The following is a 25,955-nucleotide window of genomic DNA, read 5'->3' as shown; positions in this document are numbered from 1 at the left end:
AAAGAGAGAGGACGAGATCACTGAAGTCAAGTAGTCTGGCTTGAGAAACGAGACCCAGAGTGAGAGAAAATAGAAGGCGTTCGGTTTAAAAAAAATCTCTGCAATGATGCAACGAAGGGAAGTCAGATGCTGTAGTGCAGTTCGAGAAGGAAAATTAATGTACATTTAATGCTTTTCACGTAACGTTCCTGCGAGATGCCTTTGTGAGTGTTTTTTTTTCCCTGCGTACTAAAAATAGCACCAGGATTTGATCGTGGTCCAGAAATAGATAGAGGGTTGCACTTGTATAAAAGGAGCGCGACTCTAAGAAAACTTGGACAGGCATGCGATGTTTGCAACAGTAACAGGGGATGAATTGCTTACTTTTCACACACTCATATTTTCATACACATGCAGACATGCGTTCGCATACATATATGAGTTTATTATTTCTTGTGTTTTCCTGTTTGCAGCTCGTCTTCTCACACCGGTAAGTAATCCGTGCACGTGCAAGGTTCCTAGGAAATAATTTGAGTGCTTAGCGTTCTGCATGCTCTCTCCGTCTCCTTCCTTTACCAGTGTGTGTGTTGTCGTGTTATGCATGTCTTTATTGGGGCGGCTGTTTTTATGCATGTGTATAAAATCAAACCAGCCTTTCTTGCAGATGGGGAATCACCATGACGGTAAATCCGTGAATCAATAGCGGCTGCAAACTCCTTTGTCTGTCGGCGCTGTTGAGTCCCTTTTCACATTTTTTTTTCCCCCGCAAGAATTTTAAAGCTTCCTCATGGAAACCCCTCTGATGGGCGCAAAAGAGCACTCGACCTTTTCAGTCCGAAACGGAACAGTAACATAACACGCAAAGCGCTGTCGGAAAAGAGGGAACACGCCAGCTTCGGATCAAGGGGGACCCGAGAGCTGTCCAGAGTGGAGGTGCTGAAAATAACAAACGGCGGGTAGTGATTCCGCGTAGTCCCCGCAGAACAACGCGTTTGGAAACTATCAAATTCCACTTCGGTGAAATTCCAAGGCTGCAATTCAATAGACTGTCACCAGAGGAGCTGTCCAGCGGCACAGTATTAGAAACTCCCTATTAACGGCTGTTAAACTGTGTCTACAAATTAAAAGTAGGCTTATTTTACGCTTAAAAGTCTGCTTTGCAGATTCTTCCCGCTTGCGTCTTTTTGAAGAGATTCTGCCTGGTGATGTTGATTTTCAAAAACAGGAGGCTATAGGCAGCACTATTCGGATTAATCTCCCACCCACGTCATCATTTTTTGTTTTCTGTAAGTACTCCAATCTTTGGCATACCACAGCATTTTATATCCCTTTCGTTTGAAATTCTTAGTCATAGCCTTACTGCCTGAGTTGGTGGCGAGGTTAAACTGCCGTCTGTCCCTTTCATTCAGCGATGCTGTTGTTGTAGCTATGGAATTTGCTGTGTTAAATCGATAGTGCTACACTAAGAATGACCCTATGGTCTTCCTTAAACCAAGGACAATTTCCCCGATGAGCGAGAAACAACTGCATTTCTTTGAAAGTATATATATATATAAAATATATAATCATTAAGCAAGAAAAGTAATTGCACAATGTTCGCGGGAGAAAGAACAAATTCAACCGGTCTGTAGACCTCTTTATTATTAGTGTTTTGTGCACTGTGTGAACTGGTAACTTTATACTGAAGAGTACAGCAATGTAAAACAACACACGCAGGCAAATCACATCCGTGAGCTAGTTCCACATCTCAGCATTTATACTATAACAGCTACTGCATTAAAAAGCAGGGGCTGTGAAACAGCAGGATTTTAAAAGAAACGGAAACATCTATATCGATATTGGTCTTAGAAATCAAATTCAATCTGTAATGCAGTGTGATCGTTTTTGTTCTGCTAAATGGAGAAAAAATTTGCTTTATGTATTTGCATTTTGCAATGTAAAAATGACCATTTCCCCCCGTGATATTTGCTTGTCTTTAATCCCGTGCTTCTTGGTCGTATATACAGCCTCGTCAAATTAAGACAAGGGTGGGAATCTGTTGCTGTCGCTATTTTTCCACGTTCGCAAATCACAACAGTTGTCACAATCGTTGTCTATGCCTTTTGTGTGTCCCAGTGGTGTTGTCGGTGCGTGCATTTTTGTGTGTTGACTGCGAAAATACATTTTTATCTGTTTTCACCTCTCATAAACTCCTTGCCATTCTGCCAAAACGCATAATCCAGACAGGGCAGGATCCTCTTAAATAATTCAATGCTGGCGGTGTAATTTTAGTGGAAACAGCGCGGATTTCCAAGTCGTGACTGCGAGAGTGAGTAATGCGCGTTGGCTGCTGCATCAGGGGCTCCAGTCACTGTACATTCGAAACAGAGGGGAAATCGTGACTTACTTGAGACGTCCGTAAATGAAAAGACCACCCAATCAAAACAACACCAGGGTGGTATCGGGGCTGGATCTTTTTTTTCCTCTACTGCCCTTGCACCAAGTTGTAGAAGGGGAGTTGGGTGATCCAGAAATACAGAATTACCAAGATCGTGACCCTCCCACTCAGTACAGTAACTTATATACAATTCCAGAGAAAGGGATACCGGGCTTTGTAATGTTTTCTGACTAAAAGAAAACACAAAACTATAGCATGGCCTTGCAAGGAAAAGGACTAGGAAATGGATCAAAATGGTAAGTGGGATTTAAATAAAACCCTTTGACTCATTTGGAAGACGCGTATTAATTGTTCTGCGCCAACTTGGACGTGGGGTGCACTTTTGAAGGAGTTCATTGACGTTGAATGGTTGCATTTTCGAAGTTTGGATTTGCTTCTAGGTTATCAGTATCCCAAAATTTACATTGTATATTTCCTTATTGTTATTGTTATGGAAAACAAAACAAAAACAATAACATCTGTTTATAGTGATAAATGCAAACCCTTGTACCTAATGTAGTCACATTGCATCTCTTTATATCATATTATAGTTTTTTTTTTAATGAACTGTTGCATTGTCCTGTATTACCAGTCTCTTGTTCTTAATGAATCTTGGACAGGGATTTTGGACTTTTGACTGAGATGCTTCTGATGTAGTTTATATTTGTGTCTGAGCTGTGCGTAACGTTGCTATACATTCCTTGTGAGTGTTTTAAGGTCGTTGTAAAGTAATCTCTTGGTTTATGAGCTCTGTATCCTTCTGTATGTCTATTATTACTGTTTTTTTTTGTTGTGTTGGAAGACTGATGTAAATGGTATGGCTTTCACAAGATGATTTGCATGGCGATGTAGAATAATCTGCACAGTCTCTCGTGGTCTTATTGGTGGGGATAAAAGTAAGAGAAATCAATTGGTCAACCGTAAATAATTTTATCTTTTTTCATATAATCAGTATCGCAAATTGTGGGATACAATTTAGTGTTTTTTTTTTCAAAAAGGGGGGTCCTGATGTGAGAAGGGCCCTGATTGGTGGGTGACGATTTTTTGTGTGAACCAATGAGACGCCGTGCTGGTCTCTATTTATTCAGTGTGGAAGGGGGGGCGCGTCTCTTCACGCAGAGCTCGCAGGGCTGCAGCAGCAGCTCCTGCAGCCTCCAGCGACACATCAAGAGGATGTAATACTGAGATCAACTAGAACAGCGGTGTTCATTTTTTAAAAACATCACTGTTAAAAAAAAGTCAAGCACTTTTAAAACGGCCGCATCGTCGTCCGTAACAAAATGAAAGAAACTAACGCGAAGGAGTAAAACACCGTGGACACCAGCGCTTAGTTACCGGGACTCGGATATGGCCTTTTTGGAAAACCCCTGTATCTAGTAGACCGCGCTGAGTTGGAGAAAGACTTGAGCGCAAAAAAAGGCTCCAACATCTCACTTGCCGTTTGCTGGACAGAATGAAGTCTGGGGCGTTTGGAAGAATTCGGGACTCCCGTGCCCTCTGGATGTTTTGTGGGGGTTGACTGGATAAGGAATGTCAATGTCCTTCGCGAATCTTTTTGCGGTCTGGGCTTGCTGTTTATAACTATCAAGCCGGGAAGCCCTTACCCCAAAAAGCATTTGCGGAGGGCGCATTCGCCGACTCGAACGTGAAACCGAAGAGTGATCGCTTCGCTGGCTTCTTGGATTTTTTAACCCCTTCGTGTTGTTATTATTGTAAAACCCCTCAGATTTCCAATTTTTCCAAATTCCCAAAAACGAACCACTCTACCTTTTCCCCTCCCAGTATCCGTATCCGCCCAACTGCTTGTTTTTTTAAGTTCCCAAGTTTCTTAAGAGTCCACTTTGTATCCTCCTTTGAAAATTATGTTTCCAAATTGTCAAAAGAAAAGACGTAAATCCCGTACTTTCCTAAGAAAAATAAAATGTGTCAGAATTTAAAAAGCAACCATCACCACAACAACAATAATAAAACTAATAGACACATACACAGGTGACCCCACGCTGACGGGATGTTTCAGTTGCACATGGGAATACAGGAGATAGCCGGGGTGAGAGTGCTAAGACTCACTTTAGAAAACACAGCACAGCAAAAATAACACGGTTAAAGTTTGAGGCACGACAATCCAACAACTATGTTAGCCCAGCAAAAATATATACATAAGAATAAACAATTCGACACGAGCCGTTAATCTCCATACATTCATATGCACACAACATTGACAATTTGATCTAAAATAAATGCTCAACAAGGCAAAGAAGCAGTTCCTCTTAATAATGTCGTACGAAGCAGACAGCGCAGTCACCTGCTGTGTGGCCACTGTCTGACACACACTATATTTCACTACACTACGGCATCTCCCCCTCACGCAGGTCTGTAGGCACATTTTCTATACCTACACGTGTCTTTCTTTCTCTCCTTTTCTGATGTGATTATTTAATCTATTTAATCGAGTTTCATTTCTTAGAATCTTCCACACTTAGGTTCTGGAAAACTTGCGCAGCTGACTCTCAAAAGCTGACGTTCAAACAGAACAGCAGTCAGCCGTGTGTGAAGAGGGGTATAACGGGGTAAACATGCTAATTGATTAGAAATACAAAACATTTTTTTCCCTGTGCAAAAATAACGTCAGATCAAATGGTCAGGTATTTACTCCTCAATTTTCCAGCCCTGATGCATTTTTGTATTGTCACATCAACCTAGCCACGTAACACCCCCCTCTCCTGCAAAAGACAAAACAGATTGAAACTCAATTGAGGTACTGTTCAGAAGAGTAAAATGATAACAAGCTAATGATACTATATTTACCGCGAAAGCAAAAACAAGCCTTTTTTTAAGAAAGGCAAAACACCATTCCACACTGTGACTGACTACGTATGGAAACCTGTTAACGTTATGCTGATGTCTGCTTGTTTACTTTCTTGATCAATTATTTTATTTCAAACAGAAATGTATATTTTTAATTAACCCACGAACAGCTTTAATACTTTTTCTTAGCATAATCATTGTATGAATAATCAATTTGTTGCTATTTATTAAACAAGAGGTAAGGAGCGCTAGGCCAGAAATAAATACGACTTCCATCGTAATATTAACTTATCTTTGGGTGTATCCAATCACACACACAAGCACACAGTCACACACACAAACACACAGTGCTATATACAGTATTAGACCCTAACACTCTACACAATTGAAAAGTATGATGAGCATTACTGAAGTTTACACACACCCTAACATCAGCTCATGCCCAGGGAAATATAAATAGAGACGTACTTAACTTCTATATGAATCTGAGGGGAAAAAACAGACTTGTACCGAGAAGCATAACTGGATCTGAGGATGGTACGTGTCATCAGGTTGTGACAATGAAAACTATAAATATTGTAACTTTGTTGGGAGGAAGAACGTATTTATTTGAAATGAATACGTCTTTTAAAATTGACCTCCACAGAGGTGTGGTGTTTTCTTTTAAGTTATTTTATAGTGGATACAATTGAACACCACTGAATGGACAAACAGCCCGGTGGTCTACAAAGTAAAAGACGTCCCTTTAAAAGGCCCAGGTTGGTGGGGATTTTGAAATCCAGCATGCTAGTAGACACGCAACAGTGTGATCCTATTTAAATCATTACGTTAAAATCACTTAGTTCAAGCAGAGTTTAAAAACGTGAGTTTCATTTTATGACACTTCACGTTAGTCACAAAGGGTGATGACTGTGTTATTTAAAAATAACAAAGTGCATACATAATTTATGTGACTGACCGTTCCTCATCTTAAAAAAAATACAATAATAAAAATCTTTGAGGCTTCATAATAGTGACTTCCCCAAAAATACACAATTATTCTCCTAATTAATTAATTAGCACCTACTCTCTTGTCCCCTCCCGACCCCCACACAACATGCAAGAGTTGCTGGGGAGAGCCGTAGCCTGTAACTGAAACTGGCCGAGTTAGTGACAAGCACTGTGGCACTGGACGTCAGTCTTCATAAGACCATACACACTGACAGGAATAGAAATGATTATGATGTTATCAATGATAATAATTATAACAATAACCTCACAATAAATTACCTTCTGTAAAACAATCTCCACTGATCACCCACTGGCTCAATTGCAGGGTTAATACTTGCAAGTGTCAATAGCCTTTAACATGTTTTAGAATCACCAGTAACTCCATTATTATTATTATTATTTTTACAGTCTGTATACGGACTTCGGCAAGTTCTTCTGATAGATTAACCGAAAAGTATTTTTTTCTCTCGAGTGGCGTAGATCCAATGTTAAAAAGATAATTCCCCCCCCCCCCCCCATAAAACATTTAACAGGACATAAGGAATGCAAACTAACCTGTTTCCCTTCCTCCTTTCCTCTACGTGCTCGGAAGAAATCCGATGTTTTTCTTTGGTTCACGAGAATAAAGATAACTTGTTTTAAATGTGGAGAAACGTAGGAAGAAACATAACTTTTGTCTAGGCTCACTTTTTATTTTTTTTAGTTGAGTGATACATCACGATATTTAAGTTTAAAAAGATAACTTCAGTACCAAACCCTCAACTTTTATCGCTTACTATTTGCTCTTGTTCCCAAGTTGACTAGCCTCCTGCTGTTACCAATATCAGAAGCTATTCATACAGACTGGTCTAATCTTGAAAATTTAAATATGAGAGCTTAACTTCATGCCTACGAAGTGACTTTGTACGAAGTTAATTATAGGATATAGTGTGATGCTCGCAAAGATGTGTAAAGTATGATGATTCACATGTAACAAACAACCGGTCAGTTTTAATGGAAACAGAAATGTTAAACTGCGTATATTGAATTTGTTGATGTGAAACCCGACACAACGTGGAAGGAGGGTAAAACAACATACTTTTGTAGCATATAGGTGGAGAAAAAACAATTACATTTTACCTCTTTCACTCTTTGTTTCGCCTTAAGAATATTAATTCCTAAAGCTATTGATATAAGTTGTGTGGTTCTGTTGTTGCTTTTCTCTTTTTTTTCTGGCTGTTAATGTAGTTTCCTCTTTTGTCATGCTGTAAAATTATTTCAGTGCCCCTTGTTGGGCAACTTTTTCTTGTTTTCTCCTCCAAGTATCACGTTGTGCAGTTTTTTTTGTTTCCCAAAGGACTCAGTTCAGGGATCATTTGAGCAGGCAGATCTATAATGATGTACGCGAGTAGGCATTTTAGGAACCTGAAGCAGCAAGTTTTTAACCCTAGAGCCGCCGAGCTGTAGCACCTTTCCACGCGCTTTGTGCAGGTGTGCAGGACTTGTTACGGCGTGGGTGACTTTACGCGCTAGTCCTCAGCCGGTGAGTAGCTGGTTCCCCTAACCCGCAGAAGATAAACGTGTTACTTTACGAACTTTAGAGTCAGTTCTGGGCTGTTCAGGGTAACTATTTTAAAACGAAAAAGTACAGCATTTCCTCGCGAACGTATCGCTTAATCTCTTCGCGAGAAAAGCACGTTTTCAGATTTCTCACTTCACCCTTACTTTCCTTTAGGCTACAACAGCATTGCTGTTCGTGTGGTTGGTGTCCCCGGAGCTCCCCAGAAGTTCAGCGGTGAAGACTCAGAAAGGATTCCAGGATCCTATATATCCACAGCTTTCTCCAGGACACAGGTGAGTGCTCCCTCTCATGTTCTTTTCCAAGGACAGGCATTGTTGCAAAAGTACTAAAAAGGACAATGCTGTTTTAAGAGACCTTGTTTTTAATGTTTAAGTGAAGCGAATTTCTTTGGTCAGGTTTATCTAGATAAGCATAGATGAATTGAGATACAATGACTAAGCCTGTACTGTACATTCAGTGTGTGTACAGCTTTTCAAAAGTTAAGGACAGCAATCATAGGCTAACACAGACTAATCAAAGCCAACAGATTTACACATAACCAATGTTCTAAAGCCCAAAGGCTAAAAGCCCAAAAGCCAATCCTTAAAAACTGGCAAAGAGAAAGCACACAGAGAGAAACTCTTCAAAGTTAATTAAGCTTTTGTAGTTGTGCTATAATTTGAAGGAGACAATGAGAGATTAATTGATTGATTTCTTGTGAAGGTGGCAGTGTTTTAAAGTGGTAAGTCAAAAATATATGTATGCATTTCAAAGTGCAAGCATGAAATTGTAAATGAGCTCTTATTACGTTTCAGAAAAGATAGCAAAAGTTATCTTCTACTCGTCCACTCAGATACTTTGCAAAACTGGAATGTTTTTTCCACCCAAAAAGTCCAGTGAGTGTTTCAAGGCAACTTCTTCAGTTTGGAACTTAGCTTTTGGTAAATCGCTCCTGTGAAATCACTGGCCATGTAGATGCTGAAAGTCTTCTATCTCGCTTGTAAAATTAGACTGAGTTTCAGCTGTAATCATTGGAAACTAGGGCTGGAATTTGTGAATCTCTGCAAAAATGCTCCAAAGGATAGCAGCTATCTTACATGACATGACTAATTAATTTATTTAATGTGCACTCAAAAGCAGAATTTTGACTTTTTATTTTGTTTCTAAGAAAATCCCACATGCCTTGAGCCTTAACATTTCATTAGTAGGACAGGAGATTGAATGGTGGGCCTTCAGTACAAGTGTGAAAGAGATTCAATCGGGCTCAAACTGATTTGTTTAGCAGCCACACATGCTGTTGGAAAATGTGTTATTTCTTAGACGTTAGAAACTGGAAGATGTTGGTGCAGATTGTTAATTGTGTTTTCTTCAGTGTGCATAGACTGCGTGTATTTGTGTATGGAGTAGGCTATAGGGCAATAATACTCTTTCTCTTCCTACTTTGTCTTCACTTACTTAACTTGTATCCGTTACAACAGGAGTTTCGTAGATTAGGCACAATAACGAGTACTAAATTTCAACCGTGTTACAAGCTACAGCATGAGATAAGATGATGAGTCACATTATGTCTCCCAAAGTATATATATAGAAGAGCTCTCATTCTGAGTCTACGTCTGCTCCAGATGGACTATAATTTCATATTAATGGCCAGTGTAAACAAAACCCTTAAATGACGAAAAGGAAATCAAAGACAGGGATCAACAATTTATCCCGCATATTTATATTGACAGTTAGTTTTTGACATTAATTTCCTCAGCAACAGAGGATTTATGTTTTCATGTGAAAACTAAGTAATACAAGTTTGTAGGCAACAAGTGTAACGACTCGAAGGATGTATTGGGTTTCCGCAAATTCCACCATACGATTTCAAGGCTCAGAGATGGAGTGATGGTTAGGTTACTGAAGCAGATGGAGCTAAGATGCTACATCGCCACCTTACTGTGTCTAGTATAGAAATTCTCTAATTTGTGGCCTTCTGTTTAATGTTTGTGAAGAACAGTCCCGTAGTGTACCACAGTGCTGAGGGGCATCAGTTTCACCAGTCTGGCATGGATTTCAGATGGTGTTTAAAGATGTGATGGTGACTCCTAGTTTTTGAAGCTGGTACTCTGGCTTTTCAGGAAATAGCAGGATGAGGTCCTTGGATCAATTAAATACTAACTTGGAAAAGAGTTAGATAGGCCCAAGGGCCTCCTCTTGTTTGAAACCTTCAAAGCTGTGCTTAACGCAGGTGTTCTGGAAACTGACTCTGATTTTCTAGGTGTATGAGAGTTACACAGGACAGAGAACTTGGGCTGCTAAAAGACACATTAGCTTTTGGCAGGTTGAAGGTAGATTACAGAAATAAGGGTTTACAGAATAAGCACTTTCTTGGTGTCTAAGGTATAAACAACTTGCTTTTTAAGATGTGAAAGGCCGACAAATTTGTTCTGTTAAGTAATTATTCTATTGTAGTGAAATCCTGTGCAAGTCTTGTTGTAGTAAAACAGGCCTGCTTGTTCACTCTCTTTAGTGTCCCATATAAAGATAGTATAGAACATAAATATGTTTTTGAAAAAACAGTGAAAGGCATTCTAAAAACGATTAACTATTTTGTATTAGCATTGTAATCTACAGCTGCAAACAAAAGCTCTTGTTTTCAAAAATTACATTCATGGCATTTATATTGATAACATCCTTGTAATTTCCAGTGAATTTTTTTTTATCATTTCAAAATTAAAATGTATATTGCCAGTAACTTGCAAATATGGCTATTTTCAGATAAAGTTAAAACAATAATTATGAAATCCGGTAATAATAACACCTTAGAAGTGCAATTCAGTCATAGTATCGTAGTAAAGAAGATATGTGGAAGGTAAATGTAGAATAGAAAAATTGGACTTTTATTTTTCTTGTTTATGGAGTCTCAAACCTTCTGTGAAACTAGAGGGTCCCTATTATAAAAGCAAGTACTTTAAAATGTGAACAAAATAATGGAAGATAAGGTTGCTGCAATTAGCTTTTTTATTCTCCAGCATTTATTTTTCTAGTTTGTAAATAAATCTGCTTACTTAGAGGTAAAGAGCCGCTCCTACTTCAGCATAAATTGCAATTAATAGAAACTGCCAGAAATGCAACAAAGGTGAAAATTGAAATCTAAACAAAAAGCAGAAACATAAAAAGCTAAAACTAGCAGTAGGAAGAATCCAAAAATATAATTTTCCTTGTGTTTATGTATATATAAATACATACATGTGCATTATATGTATTTGCCTTGTAGATTTACGTACATTAATTTTTACCATTTCATTTGCTATGTTTTAATATTAGCACTTTTCAGTACATATAAACACATACAAATATTAAACTGAAGAACAAATCTTCAAGAAACTGCACAAAAGTAAAATGCTACCACATGTCCCAAGAGCACTGATCACACGTCACGTTCTGGCTGCTGTATCGGGAACACAGAGAGACACCTTTACTGCACCTTAGGTGGACACTTTAGGAGCAGAAATACCCCCAAATACTAAGGCAGACATACAGAAGCAGTTGACTGCTGAAAATAGCATTGAGCCATTGGCTGTCCAGAAATGTAAATGTGATAACTAACGTATTCCAAACTGTGCTTTAGAAACTAAATGCACATACGTCAAAATCAAAGAAAAAAAAATGCATGAAACAGGATGCACGTCTGAAGTGAAACAAAATAAATGTCACCAGTTTAGGGAAAAAATGTTGATAAAAAGACTGTAGTGCATGACTTACAGTTGTCTGTATTTTGTTTTTTACTCCTTACTGTTGTACTTGTATAGAGGAGCCACTATGCCAGTGCAGAAGCTGGTCATTTTTGGAGATCAGAGGGTGGGACCCCAGTATTCAATAAAAGAGCTGTTCCTGCAGGGAAGTCACTCACAGAATGCAAACAAAATTGATACATATCAGGCTCTCTCTGAGCACACGAGAAAAAGTAACATGGCCAGCTATAGATACCCTCTCGTCTAGAGCTGCCGAGTCACAGTATACATGTGGAACTTAACGTGTCTTCGTTTGAATTTTGTTTAACTTTTGCTTCAGTGCAGTTCTACATCTAGACAAAAAACATACTGTATGTGTTGTGATTCTATTCTCTTAATTTTAAATATCACGTTCGCAGCCTTAGATAGATTCTATCATTTGAGGGAGTGTAGGTGCTTCAGGGAGAGGTCTGGGTGGTGCAAAATGTTTAATTGTACTGTGTATAAATCCACTTGGTATTGTAGTTATTATTATTGTTGCTATTATATATTAATTAGCACTATTAAACATTACACTTAATAATACCATTTCATAGCATTTACTGTTGGTAAATTGGCACAAAGTAGTATATCAAAACCAGTATGTTACAGAGTGCAAAACGAAGAAAAAGGATTTAACAATTTACCAGCTGCAGACAGAATTAAACATAATATAACAATATTCAAATATGGATTTCAGTAAGTTACACAGTGTTTTAGAAATGCAATGCAGGGTACAGTGCGGGTAGCTACGTTTGGTAAGATACTAGCCTGGTTTGCAATACAACACTATTACACTGCACTATAGAACAGAGTCATAAAACTGACAGGTGCTGAGACTGTTCTGGTAATTAAAAACCTATGGAATTTTAGGAACTATTTCTGTTTTATGCAGCTTGTTACATGAAGCAAGTGAAGCAAGTGCTGTTTTGATTGGGAAGTTGATAGAGGTTTAATAGATTAATTGCACATTTGCACTTTGAAGATAGATAACAAAAATAAACTATGATGAAGTTTTGTTAAAGGTCTTTGAGGAAATGACAGACTTACAGTACATACTGTATTAGAAAAGGCTGTTTTGCCAAAAGAGCCATAAACTGCATCTGAGCAAAGGTGTTCATAGAGAACAGAGGCAGATGAGCTCTTTTGTTCAAAAACAGGTTTGTCAAAATGACATGAAAAAGCAAACTTAATAAATATCTTAACTGTAAATGTAGGAAGTTTTTAAATTTTGTTCTAAATGATGCTATCAGTAAGATGCATTAGAATGACACAACAGCCACTTATAGTATATACGGTATGTCATTTAATAACTGTTGTGATGTGTTAAAAAACATACTGTACAAACACAAAAGAATAGATTTGGAGTTCTGGCATTATATTTTTATAGTTTCTTTTTGGGGGGCCCAACACAAATAATTGCTTGAAACTGCTTTAGTTATTTCCTTTAACATGTTAAAACACTACACTTAAACTAATGTAAGGTATTAAAATTAAAGTAAGGTAATGATAAAGGATTAACCAAAGGACATTTTGGAAGGTTTTCTTTAGTTTAATTTATACATTAATTCATCAACTGCTATGTATTTGGAAATACGGGTGTTAACTTTCCTTAACTGTCTGATACATTTTATTTAATATTATAAAACCATTCATATATTTAAACATAATTTGATCAATAGTAAGAACAGTGTGTATAGGTTTTGTATTTAATTTGTGTGTATTAATTGTAGGCTTGTCAGGGTTAAAAGTAAGGTCAGCTCTGTGACCTCAATAGGCTTATGATCATTTTGCAAACCTGTAACTTTTCTTAAGCTGATAGTCACCCAAAACTTAAATGCATCTCTGAGAGGGTCTAACTAGTTAAAGAGGGTGTTGGCACCTACTTGCTAAAACACAGAATGAGGCACAAAACCTGTGTCCCATTGCACAGATAGAAAAAATATAATTTTGTGTATCTCTTCTGAGTTTTGGTGTTGTTTATCTCAAACTCTGTCTATGGGATCACAAGTTATACAGTATGTGGTCAGGGAGCTTTTTTCAACAAGTTGTAGCAAGAACACACAAAAAATGTTTTTTTTTATATGGAGAAATGTGTTTAAAACATTTACATTTTTAATGTATTTGTGGGCTTCAAAAACTCTGGATGCTTTCTAAAGTATAAATTGTGGTTTTTCCTTCCAAGAATCTTAAATTGTCCCTTTGGTCACGTTTTAAGAGTTTGAGTGAAAGCAACCTGTAATTTTAACTATTGTGCTCTGTCTTTTTATAATTTAGATTATAAAATGTCCCACAACTGTGAAGCAGTTACTAAGAGCACTATGGGTCCAAATTACAAAATGCTTTGTATTATTTTATTGGAAAAAAAGCAAGAAAAAAAAGTGTGCATTTTATCTGAAAAAATGTGTACATTTATGAAAATAAATAAAATATGACTGAAAATTGAAAACGAAGAAGCCAGAAATCAAGTGGAGGTTTAGACTAACAGACACCCTGTGAATCTGCCGTCAGAGTCATAGACCCACACACTCGGGGTTGTTGCCGTTGCTGTTGTGTGGGGAATTTCACAGTGACTCCTATTGTATATCTCAATGTACGACTTCTGGGGATGCACAACTCAAATTTCTTATGGTCTGGAGTTAGACAACTTTTATTACGGCACCTAAAATAACTGAAAACTTAAAAAAAAGTTTTCTTAAATGAACTGCTTTTGAAGTTGAAATATCATTCAGTTATTGTTTTCTAGTATATTTTTCTTATATTTAGCAGAACCTGGTCACATGTTGCACATATACCATGTGTGGCACAAATTACAGCCGACAGACTAAGAGCATTTTGCTCATTTCCCTCTCGGGGGGTTCCCTGTCCAGAGCCCCTCCACCTCTCTCAGGAACACTGCCCCGCAAGTTTAACACAAGCCCTTCACACAAGCCCTTAGAAAATAGAAGATTGCACTAAGTAGGTGACCAGTCTGTGTAAATCTTTTATAATGAACATTTTTTTACGATTCCAGAAGTGTTCAACATTACTGGCGCATTTGCTTTTAATATTAACCATCCACCCCATCTTCCCAAAAAAGTGTTTCTCAATTAAAAGGTGCTGTCATGAGTGATATCTGCAGTGATAGGTCATTGAACATGTCTTACACATTATGACATTAGCAATTTTAATTTGCTGTTTTTTTTCTTAAATGTGATATAGTGATCTGGGAACAAAAAACAAAATATAGGTTTTTAATAGTTAATTTGTCAGGAAACAGAAATAGCCTCCACAGTCGAACAGCTTTCACAGAAAAAGAGGTAGTTTCTGTTTAGTATTATTTGCAAGAGATCACAGTTTCTTTAGCATATTTGACTGAAGATTTTAATCTCTTAAAGGAATCTAGTGCATTGATTAAACCAGAAGGTGAGTGTATAGTTTATTTTACAGAGTTCATCGTTATAATGCCTTCGCACAACACTCTTTACTGAAACCAGTGCATGAACATTACAGATACAACTGTTTCAGATACTGCCAAAGACATTTGACAATGAAGGTATGACAGCTCGGGACAGGTTCTGTGGATCTCAACATTTTTTGCTTCATTCTTCTACTACTTTTGAGGTCCTCAAATGACTTATTACCAGTGTAGTTTACACTTTAAATATTATTGCTCACATGCAGTGATATTAGTGCAAGAACACATTATTATTTGTAGGGAACACGAAAGAGTCAAAAGGCTTTATATATCATTATCGACAGAAAGTCCACTTGCTCTGACTGCAGTGTAAGACCATGAGAGATAGATCTGATATAGCTTTTGCCCCAAAAAAACTTTCAAAGCAGTCTTTTGTTTTTTTTTTACTGATAGATTAAAAAAAAAAAGATTTAATAAACAAATGTTGGAATTTCTGTGGCCAACACTGTGTTGCCAAGGCCAACAGTGCTCTTCTGGTCTCCGATGTCGTTTTTTGGTGGAGTCTGCATGTTCTTCCTGTAATGGCATGGGTTTTCTTTGGAAGCTCCAGTTTTCTCCCGCCTCCCTAACAGATGTTGGCAGCTGAGCTTGTCTCTTCCCCTGTGGCCCTGCGCTGGACTGCCCTGTTCAGGGAGCCCAGTTCCACCATGCGGCCGTTATTTCCAGGACAGCCTCCAGCTCGCCATCGCCCTCACAAGGACAAGCTGCCCTTGTGACAAAGGGGAGCTGGGTGGATTTATTTCCATGCACCTGTCTCTTAGTTCCTCTCATGACTAGTCAACTTTATTACTGCTGGTTGTGGTCATAGTGTAAAGATCATTGTCCCTTTGAAGCATTGACACGGGTAGATCAGGTGGACAGATTGAGGTGTTGCTGGCATCACTTTTCCCTTTTATAAACACTAGTCCCTGTATGAGGGACCCAAAGGCCTGCTATCTATATCGAGTGGCATGCGATAAAATGTTGAACAAACCTTACTGTGGATTTGCAAGCACAGAAAAGTGTTAGGATGACAAAAGAAAATGTTACAGGAACATTACTTAAAGAGCTGTGCAGTAGCAGCACATAAGGATGTGTAATCCTGTTTTCTTTGCTCATTTTCTTTATGATCTGGAATTTGAGAATCATGGAAATGGAGTGAAGCAGTCAGGTACTCTAATTTTTTTTTTACCAATGTCCACAACTTGTCCTGGGTTGTTTATTGTCCTCAGTGTATGAAGCTCAAGACAGTGTTCGCTGTCAGACATTTTAGAAATACCATGTTATGCTATGTGATTTTTTTTCAATTATATTTTCTGTAAATGGTACCAGTTATGTCCTGAAACCCTGTATTTCCATGAATCGCCATGGATGTAAGATCATTTAAAAAATAAGGGCATTTAGAAATTCTGTGTCAAAGATTTCCCTTATAAGCTATACTAGGTAATCAAATTAAGTGGTGAGTAAAGAGCTAAAACAACAGCTATAAAACGTTCTCTCTTTTTTAAATCAAGCAGAAACATGTGGATTTCTGTTTTGACTGAGTGAGTCTTTCCCCATTCCTGGATGTGAGCGTTAAAGATTACAGGGAATATCGGTCATGGACATTTACTGACTGAGTAAGGGGCAGTCCAGAAAGAGGCTTCCTTCTTCGTAGGACCTAGCCTGACTCCAGTTTGTGGTTTTAAATTTTAAAGTAGTCTGCTGAGAAAGAGGACTCACTTGTGCCCTGATATCTGTTCATCCCATTGTTGGGTTTTGTAAGACCAGGCCTCTTTCTGTGTGATCATCTCATGGAGAAGAGTGTTCTGTGATAAGAGAAGCCTCCCTTGTTCACATTTGGTGTTTTCTTATCCTAAGAGAAATTATTTGAGCTGACAGGACAGCCAATCCTTTACACATATACAGAACATGTTTCCAAAAGACAGGCATGGAAATAAATAGTGACTCTACAGAAACACTCCACACCACAACTTCTTATAAAAAGAATGTTCACACAATTTGTGATTCTTGTCAGATATCTTTGTTTTGAGTGTTTTCATCATGTTAGACCATATTGCAATAGTACATTGTCCTCTAAGTTACCAAGTGAAAGGAACATGATTATTATTTATTATAGCATGACGTTACTGTAGTGTAACAGCTAAAACAGGCAGCACACACAATCATCTACATTTTAAGATTCAGGCAAATAAAAAATACCCGTGGGCCAGCCTTTAGACAAAAAGTCACTTAGACAAAGAGTCGTCATAGAATCACAAGTAGTTATACTATTCTAAGTGTGCCAGTAAGAAAAAAAACACTAGGTGACAAAGCTGTGACAAAATATCTGTCACATGTTCCATAAGACAAAGGCTTTGTTCTTGTCGACACAGTTCAACAACAAACGACCTTGCTGGACAGCTACAGGACAGGACTCCCGAAACCAGGACAGCCGCCTAGCAAAGAGGAGAGTGTAGCCTGTGTCATTTTGCCTCACGGCTTTAGAAATCAGATGCCAGTCATGAGGATGTATGTGAATGACTGTACAGATTTTTAATTAATAATTATATTAAGTTACTAGTATTTAATTAAACATTATTCTTAGTCCTCCTTGAAGAAGTGGTGTAGGTTTGTGCTGGCCTTTAGGGATACAGTGTATTTGGTTTTGTAGTGCTTCTAAGCAGTTAGATGTGCTAACAGCTCAGTGACTGCCTCTGTGGACTGTAACTCTACGTACAGTATATACAGTACTATGTGTATGTGTGAGAGAGCGAAGAGAAAGCAAGAGGTGGGTGAGACTTAATTAAGAGAGGTTGGGACTCCTGTGTGCTGGGGAGATTAAAACTAAATTCTCTCGTGTTCAGACTGCAGGAGAAGAGTCTAACTTTCCATGTTTGTGTCTCAGTTGTCTTTGCTGTAGCTCTATCTTATTATTAAGCATGTGTGAAACAAGAAAGCATTAAATCTAAGATAGGATGCAAAAAACTAAATTTGAAACATGGATTCCATACATCTGAAAAGCCAGAAACACGTCAAATTATTTTCAGATTCCCTTGTTTTTTGGTGGGAGTTTAACATGTCCGAAGCTGAGACAATGCTGGGAAACATTCTAATGTGGGGGCAGGGACAGCACTTTCTTCAGCGGTCCTCAGGATTTGGGAAAGCAGGGGTTTTCTCCGTCTCTGGGGTTGAAACAGAGGAAGTTGAGGGAAAATGCCAGGATGCCTTTAATCACACTCACAGCAGAGGTCGTTCGTCTTTTCCTACTTGATCAGAACATATTCATTCGAGAGTTGAAGCAAACTGTTCCTGACGTCCTGAAGAAAGATTACAGAACAACATTAAATTATAGTTTTTAAAGTATAGTAGTTGTAAGTTAACGTAAAATGCTTATTGTTGTTAAAACTAACACCTGGATTTCAATCATACAATAATGACCTCGTGTGAGGAACAGAATACACGTCTGTTTTCAGTACATAAAACATTAGAAAACAAAGTAGATCCATATATGAGTCACCACATTCTGGAAAGCTCATTTATTTATTTTTGTTTGTGAAGTACTTATTATTTCCTTATTTCAAGTGCAATTTTATCTTTATGACGAACAGTATTACCATGTATGCTATACTGAAAATCAATTTGAGAAATAAGAAAGCATTAAAACAGATTGAGAAAAATCTAAATGTGATATGTAAGAAATAATTGTATTGTTTTGTGGTATGAATAATCCTCATTCTAAGAGCACTGCAAACTAAGATTACGGAAACCTTTTCAATCATTTACAAGTCGATTCTTTTAAGCTGTGCACTTAGACAAACTATATTTTTAAAAGTACATTGGTTTCTACTCAAACAATGTCTCCTTTATAGCTTGACCAGTTTGTAACATCTAATCACATTCAGGTTAACTTTATTAGTTAGTTTCATAGTTTCATATGCAAAGTGTACAGTGCTATAGAAATTATGTATAACACTGTTTTTGTTTATATTGAAGGCAAGAAGTGCAGTTTTCTTAAAATTGAAATTGAAATGAAACTTACAGTTGATCTTTTTCTGTATTTTGTGTGATCGGCACATTTGAGCATTTTATGTTTAGTTGTGAACTCGTCGATATGTCGCTAGTGTCTGTCTTTTGTCTTTGTGTCAGTTCAGCCCATTTTAACTTTGGAACATTTTGTTATCTATTTGGAAAACCTATACCCACTGTCATTTAAAAATAGCAAATTGCCTGAAATCGGTTAAATATTATTTAAAAGGTCTGTGTTTTTATTTAAAGTGTTATGCTAAGTGTGTAGAATTGTGCAGATGAAAGATTTAAATTTAAAATTAATTTAATTTTTAATTTAAAGAACATTCCATGATTCTAAACAACATTGTTGCACATTTTTCCATTCTTATTACTGATTTTAATTAATGATAAAATCAATAGTAAAATATATATACTGTACTCTGTTTTAAATTGTAAAGAGTAAGAGATGAAAAGACATATCAAAGAATAGGTTCCAAGTTATCTTTATATAATTTATTGGCTAGGTAAGTTTAAATATTAACATAAAACACAAACTATCAATTGTAATTGTGTATGATCTTAAAAGTATTTGGCATGCCTTTACTTATGTCATTTTGCTACTGAAAATATTCAATTGTTTCTTTTAAATGAGCAATTTTAATTAGTGACCTGTCTTGATCTTAAAAATCACAGTCTTAATATCTAATATTTCAATAGGGAAAATAAAGCTATTGTCCCATAATTTAGGTCTAAATTTTGAAAATAAGTGATTTGTTCTCATGATAAAAAAAGTACTACATCAACATTTAAAAAATAATTTAAAAAAATGAAATAATAATTTCTAGCAGACTGGCTCATTTTTTTATTTTAAGTGAACAAAAATTCTCAACAGGCCAAATGTTTAAAAATACATTCTTGTCTAGTTTAAGCTCATCCAGAGCAGACATTCAGGGTTCAGATGTGTTTTTTTAACACATTTACTCAATGGGTAGGATACATTTCTGAATCCTACAGTACATAGCAATATCAGTATTCCTGGAATCTAAATATCAAGATGAGTTTCCTGACAGTAGCTTTTGCTGTTTAAACTCTCTAATTTCTGAATCATCACGTGATTAATTGGGTATCTAGACTTATAAGTCCGCAGTAACACGAAATGACTCATTTTACATTGCATTTAATTATTTTAAGTGGCATTAACCTTTGTGGTAACAGTCATGAACAGTGATAGCTTATAGTTCAAAGACTTTGTATTGGACCGTGGATCTGTGTTTTAGAATTTAGCTTCTCTCAGTTTGCTCCGCGCGGTTTCAAAAGGAGCGTTTGAGTGTGCACAATGCCTACTGAACTGCGACAGCTATTTGTAACGTCCACAGGATGAGAGGTCGGCCTGCACTCTCAGAGCTCTCGATGGAGGTGCCTGGCACAATACAAGTTTTACTGAGACTTGCTTAGCATATAACCATGCCCAATGATTCAGACTCAGTGAATGTCTTCACTTCCCAGCTGTCATGCTAGAAATTGTAACTGTTAGGTACTAAACCCTCTGTAAGGGATTGCGGGTCTCATGATGACTTGGCTTCATGGTATTTTCTTATATGCCTCTTAAGTGGAGATGGAGAGAGTCCTGAGAGTCCAGTGGGTTGGCATTGCTATGTAGAAATAGGGTAGAAATATGCATTACAGATGTAGGTCAGAACGTTCTGCAGCCAAAACAGACAATTAGATCCAGTAAATGAGATAAGTGTGATTGGGTGTTCACAGCTGTACATGTCTGTAAAATTAAATTCATGTTTTATAAAGTCTTAACTACTCATCATCAAAATGAACGAATCTATGACATGTACATATGATATGTGCAGAAGAGACATCATTGACATACAAGTGTAGCTGAAGACACAGTATTTGTTCAACGTAGCCATGTGTTAAATTGTTTCTATTAATTTCCTGTGATCTAGTGAGAACAAAAAGAGGAATACTTTTCAATCTGGTGGAAAAGTCTAGCTGTAAGGCAGACAAACTAAACCTCAGTGTGGTTTTCATGAAAGTTCAAATGACAATGTAATGGTGGGATCCTGTAAACTGGGGGCATCTTCTCTATTACAATACAATATATTATAGCAAAACGCAGGATTGGATTTAGTGAGCTAAGATTTGGTTTTAATCTGTTCTCCAGTAACGGCAAAAGTTTTATTTTTATCTGCTCATTAAATGTCTTCTGTGTTTTCGTTAATTTGAAGCTTTGTGGTGAAAAGCTTTATAGAAATTTAGAATGCTGGTAAATAGTTACTTTTGTTAAAAATTGTTTCCTAGGTAGGTGTAGATGCCTATATTTACAAAATGAGAGAAATGTGGGAAGTTAGCAAAAGGTAACTACACTGTCCCAGAATGTTCTGTTTATTTTTTTTAAATTACTGTCTGGTTGTGCGTAATTTACAGTATTAGAGTCAAACACCTAAAATTGCTGGAAAAAGGCACTGGGAAAAATATAAGAATGTTTATATTAAGAGTTAGTGGAAGCATTTGGTTGGTTGTGACTTGTTTGGGAGTTGTACCCCAACACAAATCAGAATGGAATCTTTAAAAGGGTCTATATCAAGTTTGACTGGATTTTTCAGAAAACCACCACTTGCAATTTTAAAACACATTGATTAACGGTAACAAAGGTATTTTTTCCTGCTGCTTATTTTCTTTCCTTAGAAGTTGTAAAACTCTATTAGACATTGTGGTTCAATCTCTGATTTGTTGATTTCTGTTAGGTCATTCCCCTAACAATCGAATGATCTCAGGACAGAGTCGAAGTTAGTGAGTCTGGCGATATTATTGGTGCAAAAAGAAGTGCAAAAATGAAGTGCACTGCCAAAGCTCTGAACACTGAGGCCTGTGCAATCCATATGTTCCCATTTTGGTTCAGCACATTCCTTATTCTAAGAAAAATTAGCATCAAATAAACCATGTGCTTGGAGACTGTGTTGCTGGAGAATTATTTTTTCTGTTGTATGCTTTAAAACAATTGGAGACACATTTAGACAGGACAGGCTCAAAATTATTAGTTATGTATTGGGTTGCATGCAGTCGCTAATCCTTTGGGTCCAAAGCAGTGATTTTACTTAATTCACATCACCTGCTTTTTAAATGCGGATTTAAAAAAAAAATCAATATAATCAAGGTAACATAATCACAAAACTGTCTATAGTCCCGTTTCTGCTTGTCTGTGTTTTTCTTTATCACGAAGTCTCTTAAGGATGTTGTTTGTTTCACTGAGTAGTTCACTATATTTCTTTCAGCTTTGGAACTGTTTTCATCAGGTGTGGGGACCTAACATTGTCCTGGGGAAAATTTGAATGCAGTAATAGAGGAAAAACGGGAATTAATTGAGAGATCAGCCAGTTCTAGTATGTCATGAGGGTTTAAGTGAACCTTGGAAAATTTAGGAAATTATATAACTGGTTGACAGTACTTAAATTAAAGACATACTAAAGAATAAGATTTTAATTGAGGGAGATTGTAGTGCATGTAAGTGCTTTTTACATGTTTATGTTGGTCAGCATCATTCACGATCATCATCTGTGTCATATTGGCCAAATAACTTACAGTATTTTCGCAAAGACAGCGTCCAAAATGTCCACAACGATATGGGAATCTATATTTCCATATCACACCAACAGCTGTGACGTTAGGCCCTTAGCAGCGCAGAAGAGTTAACCTGGCACTTAGGATATTGTCACAGAATTTTATGTTGCCACACTAACGTGTTTCAACATGTATGTTCTCCAAACTGAAACAATGTACACCAGGTATATGAGACAAGCTGCTGTTTGTATGGGCTTAATTATGTGTGTTTTATAAGTGTTTTCAACACCCCAGGAGTGACCAGTGGTTTTTAGAACGATATCAGAATGAACATCCAAAATCCCCCGTTTTATTTTTTGAAAGACAGTTTCTGTCAATGGCATCTGTATATCACCTCATCTCACGAACGTGCTTCGCAAGAGAACCTGGTATTTTTGCTCAACGAACTAACCTGCGGCGCCAATCACAAGTCACTGGGAAAGTCATTGTTTAACTTGACACAGTTTACTATATGGATACTCTAACTGACGTTAACTGCTTGGATCTTTAAAGCTGAAGGCCCGTCACCTGCTGCTCTCTGCCCCCTTGCTCTGGAGACATGTGTGTGTTGATGATTCTCAGCTGTCTTTTGGAGGACTTGCTCTGGACTAAGTGTAGAAGAGGGCAAATATCTAAACAAACACAAAGTTTTAAAAGTATGCTCCAACCTAGCCTGCATTTGGCTGTCCCCAGTTTCTTTCTGAAGCTCTGGAATGACAGTATTATGAGTCACATGTAACGCACTGACAGACACGTGCACAGAGAAGGATTTCTCCGTTGACTTGCCTTACATAATCAGCCTGCCTCTCTTTAGTGTAAAGGAGACTGCCTAGGCAGACCGATACATCAAATTAAAACAAAACAACAATTTAAAGAATTTGTACCCCTTTCCTTCTGAAGCAGTATGTCATGTAAATATAGAGTACTGTATCTTTTTCCTGTTTTGCACATATTAATGGATTTAAGAATTTGTCTTGATAAATTTAATAATGTCCAGAATTTTAAACATTTCTCAGCATATTTTAAAACTTGAATTTAATTGATTTTTACGGTAGCTCCCTATACCGTACTGTATGTATTTTGACGTAAACATCTCTTTAATAGACACATTCGTAGTATATAAAAAAATTGTATTTTGGAATGAATATTCAAAAACCATAAGTAATTTTTTTTTGCATGTGACTTCTGCTTGTAGTGTATTTCACAACAACTTTCAAAGTCTCTAAAATTCGTTCTGATGATTCTGTTTAAATGTGGAGAATGTCATACGTTAATTGAAAATAAATGACTTATGATGGCTTTACTCTTCTGTAGTTTTAAGATGTTTTTTCAGCACAATGGCAAACAAGGAATATGTAAACCCAAAAGATTGTGTTAATGGCCAATTAGGATGGAAACAAAAAATGTAAATGCAAGTGATTTAATTTTATAAGGGAGACTCTTTTTTGTGGACTCTTGCATTAAAAAAATCTGGTTGGATCTTTATAGAGCATTTTAATATTAGATTTTTAGATTAAATTGTAAAAACAATTGCAAATGATGATAAGACCAACAAGGAAATGCCAATAAAAATACAAATTATAAGAACAACCTGTACTGATCTACTACTTAAATTGTGCTTTATTTTATGGAAACCTATGTAATATTTTTGACAACACAAGGACATCTGTGAATTTGTTTATATCGCAAACATAATAGCGATGATCTTCACAAGACGATGCAAAACAGTGCTGGAAGAAGAAATACACAAATGTTTCATTTTCAGTTTCAGCGTGGTGCATTTTCCACTCTGTAAGAGGAGAGGAACTTTTTGTTTTCGTGAAGAAAAGAATAATCAAGTTTAAACGGGAAATTTTCAAGATGATTCAGGAATGAATTAAACAAGAAGCTGCAAAAAAATGTTTGAGATTATGTACTCGGCAAGAAGAGCCCTCCAGAATATCAAAAATAAATAGCAGAAAATAAGTGAAACATGTATCAATCTAAAACTATGTATAAAAACTTACACGCCCGTACAAAGGAGGACAAAAGCACGTGCAACATAATTGTAAGACTAAGAGTACGGTTTGTTTCTCCAAAAGAACAGAAAAGTGGAGGTAGCTGAAACTTTAATTACAGTATGTACACACACTAGTCACCAAGTTGTGATGACTGAGGCAACAGGTTGACACTTGACACTGTTCTGAGAAAAGCATTATAGTCTAGTGCAAATTAATATAAATTAAAAACATCCACAAAATATAAATGAGATTGATGTAGCAGCTATAGAGGCCAAGAGCCTATTTTGGATTTTAATAACGAATGACTCTGCTTCCCTTCTCTATTCCATATGAATTTGATGAGACAATATCACACTGATTGTTGATAAAAGTAAAAAATAACCAAAGTGATTTTCTGGAGTTTAATGCAAGATGCTTTTTTTAATATATATATATAACTTTTTGATTGAAGGAAAGCTCTGTGTTGAGGATCGAAAGGGAATTCTACAACATGGAATCTGGCTTTTTCAATTTAGAAAATATTACATGTATCAGTATCTTAACAGACAGTACCTCAAAAATATTATTAAAATACTGTTACAGTATATACTAAAATACAATACTAGTCAATAAGAAAAAGCATGTTTCCACTCTCATTGTTTGATTATCATGCTTTTAGAGATGCTTAAGTTAAATATGAAATGAGAATGGATCCTTTTGAAAAGTATCGAAAAGAATGTACTAGCATGTATATTAATAAACACACATTATTTTCTTTTAGAAAGAATAATGCAAATTATGTTCAGGGTGCATACATAATTGTAGCTCCTTTTCTTGTTATTTTTTATATCTTGTATCGAACATGAAGGGCCATTTTCACAGGACAGTCATCTATGGATCTGATCCCCTCATATTGCAAAAACTGCAGGAAATTTAAAACACTTCTGATTGTGGGGAATAGTGAGGAAAAAGACAAGACAAGTCTTCATAATGACCAGGAACTTTAAGTATTTAATCACACATACTGTATTAACTTTGAATCCCATGATTTTCTGTAGAGAGGTTGGAAAGGTGTAATTCAGTATCACAGCCTTTATACCTAGTTGTGAAATAAACAAATTGTACCTCCTTTCACTTTGACTTGGGCTTCATTCATTGCCCTTCCTGTCTCCACTTATGACCTTGAACACTGATTGGCCTCCTGAACATTATCAGACTCCTGAGTGAGTCTGATAGATCAATAATTGAGTAAGAGTCAATATATAAGAAAGAAAAGTTTGCAGATTTTTGTTGGCATTTAGACAATGGATAGTTAGCTAGTGCACACATGTAATCAAAAAACCAACAGCAGATTTTAATTTATGGAACAATTTGTAATTCAAAATCATCTCTGTGTTAACTTTCTATTCTTTATTTTTCATTTAATATTTTGGATTTATCCTCAGCTCCTGAT

The 25,955-nt window shown here is 36.7% G+C and overlaps 1 long non-coding RNA gene across 4 annotated transcripts in view; it reads left to right on the top strand.

Moving 5' to 3' along the window:
* Window positions 1-25,955, top strand: part of LOC107075795 (uncharacterized) — a 68,240-nt gene that overhangs the window by 6,961 nt on the left and 35,324 nt on the right. For all 4 annotated transcript variants that reach the window (XR_001477308.2, XR_001477303.2, XR_001477311.2 and 1 more), the window contains exons 2-4: window positions 453-469; window positions 750-2,652; window positions 7,905-8,023. This is a non-coding gene — a long non-coding RNA (uncharacterized lncRNA). The remainder of the gene's footprint in view (window positions 1-452; window positions 470-749; window positions 2,653-7,904; window positions 8,024-25,955) is intronic.

The sequence above is a fragment of the Lepisosteus oculatus genome, chromosome 21 (assembly GCF_040954835.1).
Source record: "Lepisosteus oculatus isolate fLepOcu1 chromosome 21, fLepOcu1.hap2, whole genome shotgun sequence".
NCBI classification, from domain to species: domain Eukaryota; kingdom Metazoa; phylum Chordata; class Actinopteri; order Semionotiformes; family Lepisosteidae; genus Lepisosteus; species Lepisosteus oculatus.
Note: the sequence above shows the minus strand (reverse complement) of the source record. Positions and strands in the feature narration are given on the sequence as shown.